This window comes from Equus caballus, chromosome 4, assembly GCF_041296265.1.
Source record: "Equus caballus isolate H_3958 breed thoroughbred chromosome 4, TB-T2T, whole genome shotgun sequence".
In the NCBI taxonomy this organism is placed as follows: Eukaryota; Metazoa; Chordata; class Mammalia; order Perissodactyla; family Equidae; genus Equus; species Equus caballus.
This window is the reverse complement of record NC_091687.1, coordinates 34,321,531-34,333,551: the sequence shown is the minus strand read 5'-3', so window position 1 is coordinate 34,333,551 and position 12,021 is coordinate 34,321,531. Positions and strand designations below refer to the sequence as shown.

The window sequence follows — 12,021 nt, the reverse complement described above, 5'->3', positions numbered from 1 at the left end:
CATAAGCATTATTTTAATTTATCCCACATTATGCATACAACATTCCCGGAAAAGGGATGTTAATGCTTCCATCAGATATATAATTAGAACAGTTTAACCTTTTCATATATTTTCCCAATTTCCGCCAGCTTTGCTAGTTGTGTTATATCTACGACGTACGGGCACAAGTCATTGCACACTGTTCTCCTTCATGGTTAGGCCTTCTTCACTTTTAACTCTATGAGTAACTATACGTTCACTGTTCACCACCTTCCTCAGGTCAATGCCTGCATAGCCATTTGGTTGTCTGAATATTCTTCTCTAGTCGATTTCTTTGGAAGGCTCAAGGTAACAAAATTCCCTGAGTTCTTCCATGTTGATAAAACTTTGTTGCTATCTTTACCGGAAAGCTGATTTTGCTGGGTTTTATGTTGACTCACATTTATTTTATTTTATTGAGTGTATTCAACATGTTACTCCATTTTTTATTGACAAAAAGCATTGCTGTTGTTTTTGAGCTCTTTAAAAACATCATTTTTAAGTTCAATCATTTTAATAGAATATGTCTTGGGGTTGATCTTTCAGATCAAAATTCTTAAATATAGATCAAAATTCATGTACTTTTTCAATATGATTTCCTTTTTTTGAATGTCAGGAAATTTTCTTAAGTTATAGGGAGTTTTTTTGTATTTATTTTTCCATGCTTTGGTTTTCTTCTTCAGAAAATCCTATCATGTATGTTTTTATCTTCTTTGCCTATCTTCAATAACTATCACTTTTTATTGAATCGTTTTACAGTAGTCCAAAGTCATAATCCTAAAACACGACAGACCACTTCATGAAAATTAAAAATGGATACTCCAGGTTATCTGACACCTCCCTCCATCCTCAAAAGATTTCCAAGTTTGCCCTGGCCATCACCTCGAAGTAGGCACATTGAAAAGTCATGGTGGAGAAAGCCTAACTTCCCCTCAATCACCTTGGGTTACATTTTACTTGTGAGAACCAGTCACATGGCCATAGGTAGATAAAAGGGGAAATGCAGACCCTGTCTATCAGCTACTTTCTAGCATATTATGCTATAGAAGCTTACCGTCATGAATCTCTGTCAGGTGTTTTGGATGACTATGAAGACACTCATAGACTTTTTAATATGTAATTAAAGTGATAATTACTAGGGATGAAAACACATTAAACCAAAATACTGTTCATTCATTCTCACTCTAATTGGTAGCTCAAGGTCTCTTAAATGTCTTCTTTTCTTTCATCTTAAAAAGACTTAATCAAAGAAACCCGTGTTCAGCAAAAACGCTAAATGGCTGTAGCCTAACGGGCCTGTCATTGATGTGACATCAGTCAAGTGCCTGGCTACACCATTTCCTAACTTTGTTTCCTTGGACAGTTATTCAGTCTCTCTTTGCTTCATTTTCTTTAGCTGTAAAATAGAGATATAAACAGTACCTAAGTCACAGAGCAATAGTGAGCATTAAATTATTATTTATAAAGCACATAGAATAAAGACTGGCACATAGAACGTACATTAGTTATTTTATTATTTTTATTATTGTTGAACATGCTCTAATTACCTATAAAATTGTATATTAGGAATTATATGGGAGAGCATTTACAAAATATTTTGAAAATGATAAATTTCTGTGCAAATGGAAGGTATTCTTATCACAAAACAATGCTATTTAGGTTTGACAAACAGTCCCTGAATTTCTTTTCACCATGGTTCTTTGAAATTGGTAGCTAGTGGACACTCTTGTTCTAATAAATTAATCTTAAACAAGGCTTTATGCCCCGTAGGCATGAAATAATGTGAGCCTGTTTCTTCTTAGGGATCTCACTACACACATGGATCTGATTAAGTCCCAGAGTGAAACAGTGACAGAAAGCACTAATATAAAACCTGCATATCTCCTCTGTGGACAGTCTACTGCAAGAATGATATCAGCCATCCTTTGCAATAGTCAATGAGGTGCATAATAACTCTGTTGTATCTCAGAATAGGATTTCTCTACTCATTTACATGACAGTTTCGAAGGACATATATCTTGCAAAGCCAAAGCACAATTGTAAGTCTTCAAAGATAACCACTACTTAGGGGGAGGCATAGCTAACAGAATTTAACCAAAATGACAGAACTCTGAAGGAAGAGATCCATACAAAGTTTGTCATAATTTATACCCAATCTCGACAAGCTGCTTGAAAAAGAAGTTATATCTAAAAGAATATATAAGAAAATAGCTGCCAAATGTAATAGTCTGTGTGCTGCATCCTGGTGGTGTGGTAAATAGTTTACAAATTGAAAATCTATGGAAAACAAGGAATCTTTTTATATTCTCCCAGGAAATTTAGGCAGTCAGATGTTCTGTTATTGTCTCCTACTATATTATGAGAAAAACTTCAGGAATTGGAGATGTGGGGTGCATGAATTTCCATATTTCATAAGAAATTATATAAACTTCCAAAATATAATTCTCAGACAAAAAAATTATCTTTGGAATGTCATTAATATCATGCTTATTTTTAGTGCCTTCTGTTAAGTGTATGTTCTGCCAATTGCCTCTTATCAGAGAATTTAGAACTTACTAAACAGCACACTTCTGGACTAGATCAACTCTTTTCCCTCATTATATTGAGGAAGAATCTGTGGTTCAGAGAGGTTAATTATCAGGTGTCTAAAATAGAGCTTTAACATATTGTCCTCAAAAGCTATCTTGTTGAATGCGTGAATGAATTAATGCCATCCAATCAAGGAAAAACTGGCATGGTACACTTTTTTGCTCTTGATTCCTTCTCTCTTGGTTAAACGGTTAACGCTCAGGCTTCAGCCTTTCGTCATGATGTAATATGTTTTAAATAGAGGTGTAAAGCCATTCTAAGTGAACAATGATTTGCATATCTTGGTTTGTGCTGTCACCATGAATTGTGCAGCTGTAATTTTAGTGCTACGAGTTTTCTACATTTTTTGTTTCCCCCAAGATAAGCAATGAAGCTTACATTTGCTATTTCATTTGAACTTTGAAAGAACTTTGTGAGAGGTAGATAGGGTTGCTATTATTATGAGAAAACTGAGAATCTGTGGTGTTACAAAACCTGTTAGGAATTTGGGGATGCATTTTCAGGTAGCCCCAAATAGTTTATTTTCTGTCTTAATTTTTAGAGACTCAGAACAAAATTTTACATATAAAAATATTACACTTCTATGTGTGTACATAAGATGGGGACAGTGAGGATGTGTGACTCCCCTCTTTGATAATAATCTATACGTCATTAAGATCCCTTATGTCTAGACATGTTTATAGGCTTCTTCCAGCAGCCTATTTATGGACAGTCTACAAAGCCTACCAAGATATATCATAATTTAAGAGAACAGAGAAACACTATTGATAAACAAAGTCTTAAAAAAAAAAAAAAAAAGACTAACTTTGCTGAAAGCATGAATACAAAATAGATTTGCCCAGCTGATCTCCAGTGATTTGTGTCACAGTGCTTTGGAGAAAATTTACTGGAAAAAAATTTTAAAGAACTGTTTTTCCTTCCAACAAACAAAAGTCCAGGACCAGATGACTTCATTGGTGAGTTCTACCAAACATTTAAAGAAGAACTAATACCAATCCTTCTCAGACTCTTCCAAAAAACAGAAGAGGAGGGAACACTTCCAAAATCATTTTATGAAGCCAGAATTACCCCGATACAAAAACCAGACAAGAATGCTACAAAAAAAGAAAATTATAGACCAATATCCCTGACCAACGTAGATGCTAAATTCTCAACAAAATATTAGAAAACCAAATTCAACAACATATTAAAAGGATTATACTCCATGATCAAGTGGGATTTATTCCAAAGATGCAAGGATGATTCAACATTCACAAATCCATCAATATGATATACCATGTTAACAAAATGAAGGATATCATCTAAATGGATGTAGTAAAAGCATTTGATAAAATTCAACATCCTTTTGTGATAAAAACTCTCAACAAAGTGGGTATAGAGGGAGAGTACTTCAATCTAATAAGTCTATATATGACAAGCCTATAGCCAGCATTATATTTAATGGTTAAAAGCTGAAAGCTTTGTTTTCCTCTAAGATCAGACACAAGACAAGGATGCCCACTTTTATTCAACATAGTAGTGGAAGTGTTAAGCTATAGAAATTACACAAGAAAAAGAAATAAAAGGCATCTAAATCAGAAAGAAAGAAGTAAAACTGTCACTGTCTGCAGATGACATGATACTATATATAGATAACCCTAAAGACTCCTTAAAAAAACTGCTAGAATAAATGAATTTAGTAAAGTGGCAGGATATAAATCAATATACAAAAATCAGTTGTGTTTCTCTACATTAATAACAAACTATCAGAAAGAGAAATTAAGAAAACAATCCCATTTACAATTGGATCAAAAAGAATAAAACACCTAGGATTAATTTTAATCAAAGAGGTGAAACACCTATACACTGAAAACTATAAGACATTGATGAATGAAATAGAAGAAGACATCAATAAATGGAAATATGTTCTGAGCTCATAGATTGGAAGAATTAATATTGTTAAAATGTCCATATTACCCGAAGCAGCTTACAGTTTCAATGCAATCTCTATCATAATTCCAGTGGCATTTTTCATAGAAATAGAATAAACAATCCTAACATTTGTATGGAACCCCAGAAGACCCTGCATAGCCAAAGCAATCTTGAGAATCTTGGCAATGATTTTTGGGATTTGACACCAAAAGTAAACACATCAAAATAAAAAACAAATGAGACTACACTAAACCAAAAAACTTTGCACAGCAAAGGCAACAAAAGGCAACCTACCAAATGAAAGAAAATACCTGGAAATTATATTTCTGAAAAGGAGTTAATATCCAAAATATATAAGGAACTCATACAACTCAATAGCAAAAACAATAATCCAATTAAAAAATGGGCAGAGGATCTGAATACGTATTTTTCCAAAGAAAACATACAGGTGACCAACAGGTACACAAAAAAGTGTCAAAATTACTAATCTTCAGGGAAACAAAATCAAAACCACAATGAGATATCACCTCCTACCTGTTAGAATGGCTATTACCCAAAAGACAATAAATAACAAGTGTTGGCAAAGATGTGCAGAAAAGAGAACCCTGGTGCACTGTTGGTGGGACTGCAAATTTGTGCAGCCACTATGGAGAACAGTATGAAGGTTCCCCCCAAAATTACAAATAGAACTACCATACGATCTAGCAGTTCCACTTCTGGGTATTATCCAAAGAACACAAAAACACAATGTTGAAGCGATATCCACACCCTCATGTTCACTGCAGCATTACTTACGATAGCCAAGATATGGAAACAATCTAAGTGTCCAAAGATTGATGAATGGATAAAGAAAATGTGGTATGTATATGGAATGGAATACTATTCAGTTACAAAAAAGAAGGAAATCCTGCCATTTGCAATAAGATGGGTGGACCTTGAGGGCATTATGCTAAGTGAAATAAGTCAGAGAGAAAAAGACAAATACCTTACAATCTCAACTTATATGTGGAATCCAAAAAAAAAAAAAAAAACCCAAAAACTTCCAGTTATAAAATAAATAAGTCCTTGGAATGTATTGTACAGCATAGTGACTATAGTTAATAATACTGTATTGTATACTCGAAAGTCGCTAAGAGAATAGATCTTACAAGTTCTCATCACAAGAAAAAAATTTGTAACTATGTGTGGTGATGGACATTAACTAGGCTTATTGTGGCGACCATTTTGCAACATGTACACGTATCGAATCATTATGTTATAATAGTATGGTCTACTTAGTTTCAGGTGTGCATGTCAAGTGTAAATGTCAAGTATATCTCAATAAAAAAAGAATTGAAGCAAAAAAATAATAAAGTAACTATTTTGTCACCCAAAAGTCTTTTAAGAATTTGTGAGGAAAAGTATTCTCTCCTTTTCAGGAGACACCAACTGTGGTAGCAGCAGAGGACATAGTGGCAGAACCTGTGAGAACAATGCTGTAAGGAATGGCTTGAAGCATCCAGGGATTCCTGGCAAGCTAGTTGGCAGTACTGGGGTAGACGTGTCCTGACAGTAAACAGAAGGATGCTTTTCTTGGCTTTGGGAATCAGGGGAGGGCTTGCTGATCTTACTGATCAGTATAAGCCTTGGAGGCCAGGGAGTTTGAGAAAACTCGACCATGGAGGACAGGAAACACCTACAAAGAAGAGTGATTCTGAAGACAGTTTCAGGTCTTACTCTAGAAGGTAGAGGCTAGAACCAGAAAACTCATGGAGCTATTGATGTAAATTTAGCGATGCGTTTGTTTCTTGGTGCAATAGCCTAAAGATTGTTGAGCTTGGATAAGAATAGCTATAAAATAAAACAAAGTTCCTTTTCATACTTCTCTTTATTTAATCCTATAGATCAATACAATATACAGGAAAATTGTCTCAATAAATTTTAACAGCAAAAAGAAACTGCGCATCAGAGAGCATGACTGACATAATAGACATGGCAGTTGTAAACGATAAGGCATGAATTTGAAACCAAATAGATTAAGAAACAGAATCCTTGTTTTCTGATTCATAATTTACTACTTTTCCATTTTCGCAAACTCTAACTCCATCAGAAATTGTGAGCTTAGTTTTAGCAATTTCACATCTTTTATACAAAATATTGTAATTTTTATACAACTCAGTCATAAAAGCAGCAGGGAACTAAGCACATTTAATGTAGAAGAATTCAGTTTTTGAAAATCACAGAAATCACACACTATTTTTCTTTTTCATTATAAAAACAATATATCCTTATATAAAAATTCCAAACCATATAGGAGATTGTAAAATGAAAAGTAAGAGATTCCAAACCCCAGAAACCTCCAAAAATAACCTCATTAATGGTTTCTTGTGGATTCAGCCAAAAATGTTTTACACAATTGTATTTTTGACACAACATCAATCAAATAAACACACTGCTTTGCAATCTTTTTCATGTAACTACTTAACAAATCGTCTTGGGTATATTTCCCATGAAAATATATGAATTTACTAATATATCTTTATGTATATATTTTTCTACTACAAAGAATGGTGCTTCAAATTGTCTTTTTGTTTTCCATGAAAGTATAATCATAGAATAAACTCCTTAAGGTGGAATTGTGTCAAAGGATATGTGTGTTTTCAATTTTGATGGTCAGTGACAAAGTGCACTCTAAATATGCTTAAATTTCTGTTCATAGTATATGAAAGTATTTCTTCCTTATACCATGGCAATCATATATATAATATTTCATTGACTTAATGTCTTTAATTGTATATGAAGTTGACCAAGTTGAGCATCTTTTCAGACAGTTTTGACCATTTGTTCTTTTTTCCCCCTGTGAAGTTCATGTTTATAATTCTTGAACATACCTGTTCCATCCTATTTATTTAAAATGGCTATCTTTATTTTTCTTATTGATTATTGAGTTTTTATAATGTATAAAATGAATCTTTTGTGTATTATCTCTTGTAAATACATACCCTGAGTTTTTTTACATGTTGTAAAAATGAAAGTATTATAGCTTGTTTTCATTTATTCATATATTTTAAAATTATAAAGTCTGCTCTAAAAAAGTATTTATTCAGTAGTTTCTGAGTCTAGAGACATGATAACCCCCTCAAATGTTACAAAAAGAAAAAACAAATCCTTCTAGTATTTTACGATTTGTGTTTACATCTTTAATCAATTTGGAATTTTACTTTTCAGTGAAAGAAATCAGGTATGGGATACAACTTATTTTCCCCTTAGGCTCCTTCAATATAGCAGCACACCTTACCAAATAATTGATTTTATCCCCACCGATTAAAAAATGCCACCTTTTTATACGCCAAACACCACATAGATTTGGGTTCTTTTTTTTAATCTTCTAATTTTCTGTCAACATTCCTTCATTACTAAAAATTGTGTTAACATCAAATGAATTGTTAAATTTATGCAGGAAATTTAATTGCTTATTAATTGTATCAGATTTTATTAGCAATCCTTTTATTCTTACCTGTTTCTTCTCTTGAAAAATCACTTATTAGGAAAACATAAAGTCAATTGATGAGAACATAGGAGACTAATGTTATGACTTTGGGGACAAGTAATGACTTCTCAAATAGGACATGAAAGTTAACTATAAATAATAATGAGTTATATTAAAAATTAAGAATTTAAATTCACCAAAGGACATCATTAAGAGTGTGAAAAGGCAAGACATCATGTTGAGAAAAATATTTGCAATGCATATAACTAAAGAGGACTCAGATAAAGAGTATATAAAAAGACTCCCACAAATCTTAAAAAAAAAAGTTTATAAGAAAAATCACCTATAATAATCACTTCAAAAAAGAGCATATCCAAATGGTCAATAAATGTAAGGAAAGATATTTGCCCTCATTAGTTATTATGTACATTTAAATTAAAACCATAGTAATACCCACAGTCGGAGAGCAATGGACTGGCCTACCCACCAACCGAGGGCAGAGCAAGCGCCTCTCAGCAGGCACGACCGGTGCGGGTCTCTGGCAACAGCTTGATGCTGGCTGCTGAACAGGGACCACAGGAGACCTCCAGCTGCCTCGTTTTTGCCCTCCCATGTTCAGAGCCCACTGCCTGCTGGCAGCGCCAAGCTCGGTGCACATCTGTAGGCTCTTCACCAGAACGTGCAGAGACTGGCGCGTGACCACCTCCTTGTCCCACCTCCATCCCGCCCAGGCCTTCAGTCTCCTGAAACCGGCAGCCATATCTAGGCCAATAAGATCAGCCTGAGTAATGTGAGGGCTACAGCTTTGGCTACAACTACATGCTGCTCCATAGACAGATACACTGCACCTGGAGATGTACACTGCCACATGTGACATCCTGAGTGATCACTACAAGTACCCAGAGAGGATTCGGAACTATGACTACAACCCCAACTTTGCCATCTGCGGCTTCCACTACAACATTCAGAAGAGCCTTTTCTGATGAAGACTGAGGCTTTCCGTTACGAGCAACTGGGGACTGCCTACTGGGGCCTCCAGTTTTGTGAGACCTGTATGGGGGCACCCACTCCCACTGTGGCAGATAGGCGGTTCCAACAGCAGAAGTCCCTCTATCAAGCAGTTCGTAGATATGTCCTCGCTGCCGGAGACGGCACCGCTCTCCCACGTGGTGGACCGCTTCCTGGGCCACAACCTGGAGTTTGACCACGCTTGCCTCTACAAGAGTGAGACAGATGCCGTTGGAGACGTGCACGTGAAGGGCCTCAAATACGAGTGGATCCAGTGGGACAGGGAGAAGTACATCTCCAAAGTGGAGGAAATATTCGCCGTCCTAAGCGCCTGGTCCATGGGAAACAGCTGGCCTCATCACCAACGGTGTTTTCTGCTTCGTGACAGGGGGATGTGGCACGTGGTGGCTCACCACTGGCGTTGACTCTTCAAGGAAGTCATTATACAGGCAGATAAGCCCAGACTTTTCACCTACTGGCGCAAGCCGTTCAGAAACCTCGATTAGAAGGGCTCACTCGTGTGAGACTGTATCAGCGCCCTGGAAAAGGGCGCGATCTATCGGCAGGGAAACCTTTTGGACTTCCTGTGCCTGATGGAATGGTGCGGTCTCTGCAAGTTCTCCTTCAGAAACCGCCTCTACAGTGACCTGGCGGAACTCCTGCTGCCGCACACCTGGCGTGAGGGCATCATCATCCCCAAGCTGGAGTGCAAGATGCGCATCATCAACGCAGTGCAGAACCCGCACTCACTGACTCAGCAGCGGCGTTCACCAGACTGCTTAGAGCACAGGCAGACCTTCCAGAACACAGAATCGCAGCAGATGCGGGGTGCCTGGATGAAGGCATGAAAGGAGCTGAGGTGAATCACCGAAGTCCTGTTCAACACTCAGTTTGAGAAAGCATCTTCAGCAACTTCCACAACCCCACCTCTTCCTGCGGTGCGACGTGCTCCTCTGCATGGCCTCCCTCAGCTGCCTGCTGACAGTACCACGTGGACTTCACCTTCTACCTGCCCTGCACTCCCATGCAGTGCAAGGCGCCCCTCTGGATGGACTAGCTCTGCACCCGCTGCGTGGAGACACCTTTCTTTGGAGGCATGGCCCACGTCTGCTAAAGGTACCTTTATTGTCAGGGACCCGCCCCCACCCCCACCTGCCCCACCCACTCTGGGCATCTGTCCAAACTATAAAAGCGGTCTTCCTCCCGGAAAAATAAATAACAAGAACAAAAAAGCACATTTCACAGCAGGCATCAGAATAGCTAAAAGAATGAAGATATCAACTGTTGGCAGGGATATGGAGAAACTGGTGGTAGGAGTGTAAATTTTACAACAATGTTCAAAGACTAGCAATGTCTACTAAGGCTGAATATATGTAATCACGATGACCCAGATTTCCATTCCTAATCTAGACTCGAGAAATACATACATTTGATTACTGAGTTGTGTATAAGGAAATCCATAGCAGCATAGTTTGTACTAACCTTGACTAAAATTAACCCAACATTCATCAACTGTAGAATTAACTGTGGAACTGCATAAAAGAACTGTGGAATATTCATGCAATGGCATAGTATCTAGTAACAAAATTAAACAAACCACCGCTAAATACAACAACATAGAGGAATCTTACCCACGAAATTTAGCACAACAGAAGTCAAATACAAAAAAAATGCATCTTATTCATTTCTCTTATAATTGTAAGAAAATTATAATTATATATAAAATTCTAACTCTTATACTTCATATCTTACAATTTTCTTATAATGTTTTCCTTATTTGATTCATTCCTTGGAAGGCTCCTTGGAAATTTTAAGACTCTCCACCTTTATAATACTGGAAAATGTATCTATTTAGTGAATGGGAGTGATTTAGAGCTAGAAATGAATGCTGGTATATGCACATACACATATAGGCATATCTTCTGGGTGTTGGTGATGTTCTATTTCCTGACCTGTACATTTGTATGTATATATTACAGATAAGATACTAGAAAGCAGCAGGTAAGCCTAAGTATCTCCATTAAGGGGAATATCTGATTGACAACGTCTATGTTTTCTTAGCCAAATTCCGTGGTACCTTTTAGTAAAGCTTGAAAATACAAGAAAATTATGTTCAATTCCTGTTGCAAGACATAGTTAAGAGGGGCTGGCCTGGTGGCATAGCGGTTAAGTTCAAAGCATGCTCAGCTTTGGCAGCCAGGGTTTCCCCGGTTCAGATCCCAGGAGTGGACCTACACACTGCTGGTCAAGCCACGCTGTGGCAGCATCCCACATACAAAATAGAGGAAGGCTGGCACAGAAGTTAGCTCAAGGACAATCTTCCTCAAGCAAAAAAGGAAGATTGGCAACACATGTTGGCTCAGGGCCAATCTTCCTCACTCCCCCCACCCAAAAAAATTAAGAAACAAGAAGTGACTATTGCTGAAAATGAGTTTTTGAAACTCCAAGATCTTTTCAGCCTTAAAAATCTTTTCATAGCTTTATATATTCTGGAAGATTTCTTGTATTGACTGGTGAATGCACTGAGTTTTTTTGTTCCTCAAAAAGTAAATCTAAAATTAACATCACTAATTTTGTCTGCCAAGTCAAATGTGTAGCTCAAGCCATTTTTATACTGAAAGGAAAAAAGCATTAAGTTTCTTCCTTCCCTATAACGTCCATGTAAATGGGACCAAATAGCTGTGTCCTTCAAGAAGTAATCATCAAGTTGGAGGTGCCATAACTCACAATTCGGTATGTAACTCACTTGGGGATAATAACCCTAATTTTACATTTTGTCATGTAAAATGGCAATTAAGCTATTTCTTAATAGGCTCCTCTCTTGGAACTTTAATACCATTTTTATACCTATTCTTAAGTCCCTAAATGACATCATGAAATGAAGCCTCATTTATCTTTCTTTCTTCCTTTCCCCGCTGTTTTTATTATTTGATTCATCCCTTGGAAAGCTCCTTTTGAAATTCTAAGACTCTTCACCTTCATAATACTGGGAAATGTATACATTTAGTGAACGGGACTGATTTTTG

The 12,021-nt window shown here is 36.7% G+C and overlaps 1 pseudogene; it reads left to right on the top strand.

The window, feature by feature from the left end:
- The first annotated feature begins 6,081 nt into the window (after window positions 1-6,081).
- On the top strand, window positions 6,082-10,109 carry LOC100058540 (5'-nucleotidase domain-containing protein 2-like; annotated as a pseudogene).
- Window positions 10,110-12,021: the final 1,912 nt, after the last annotated feature.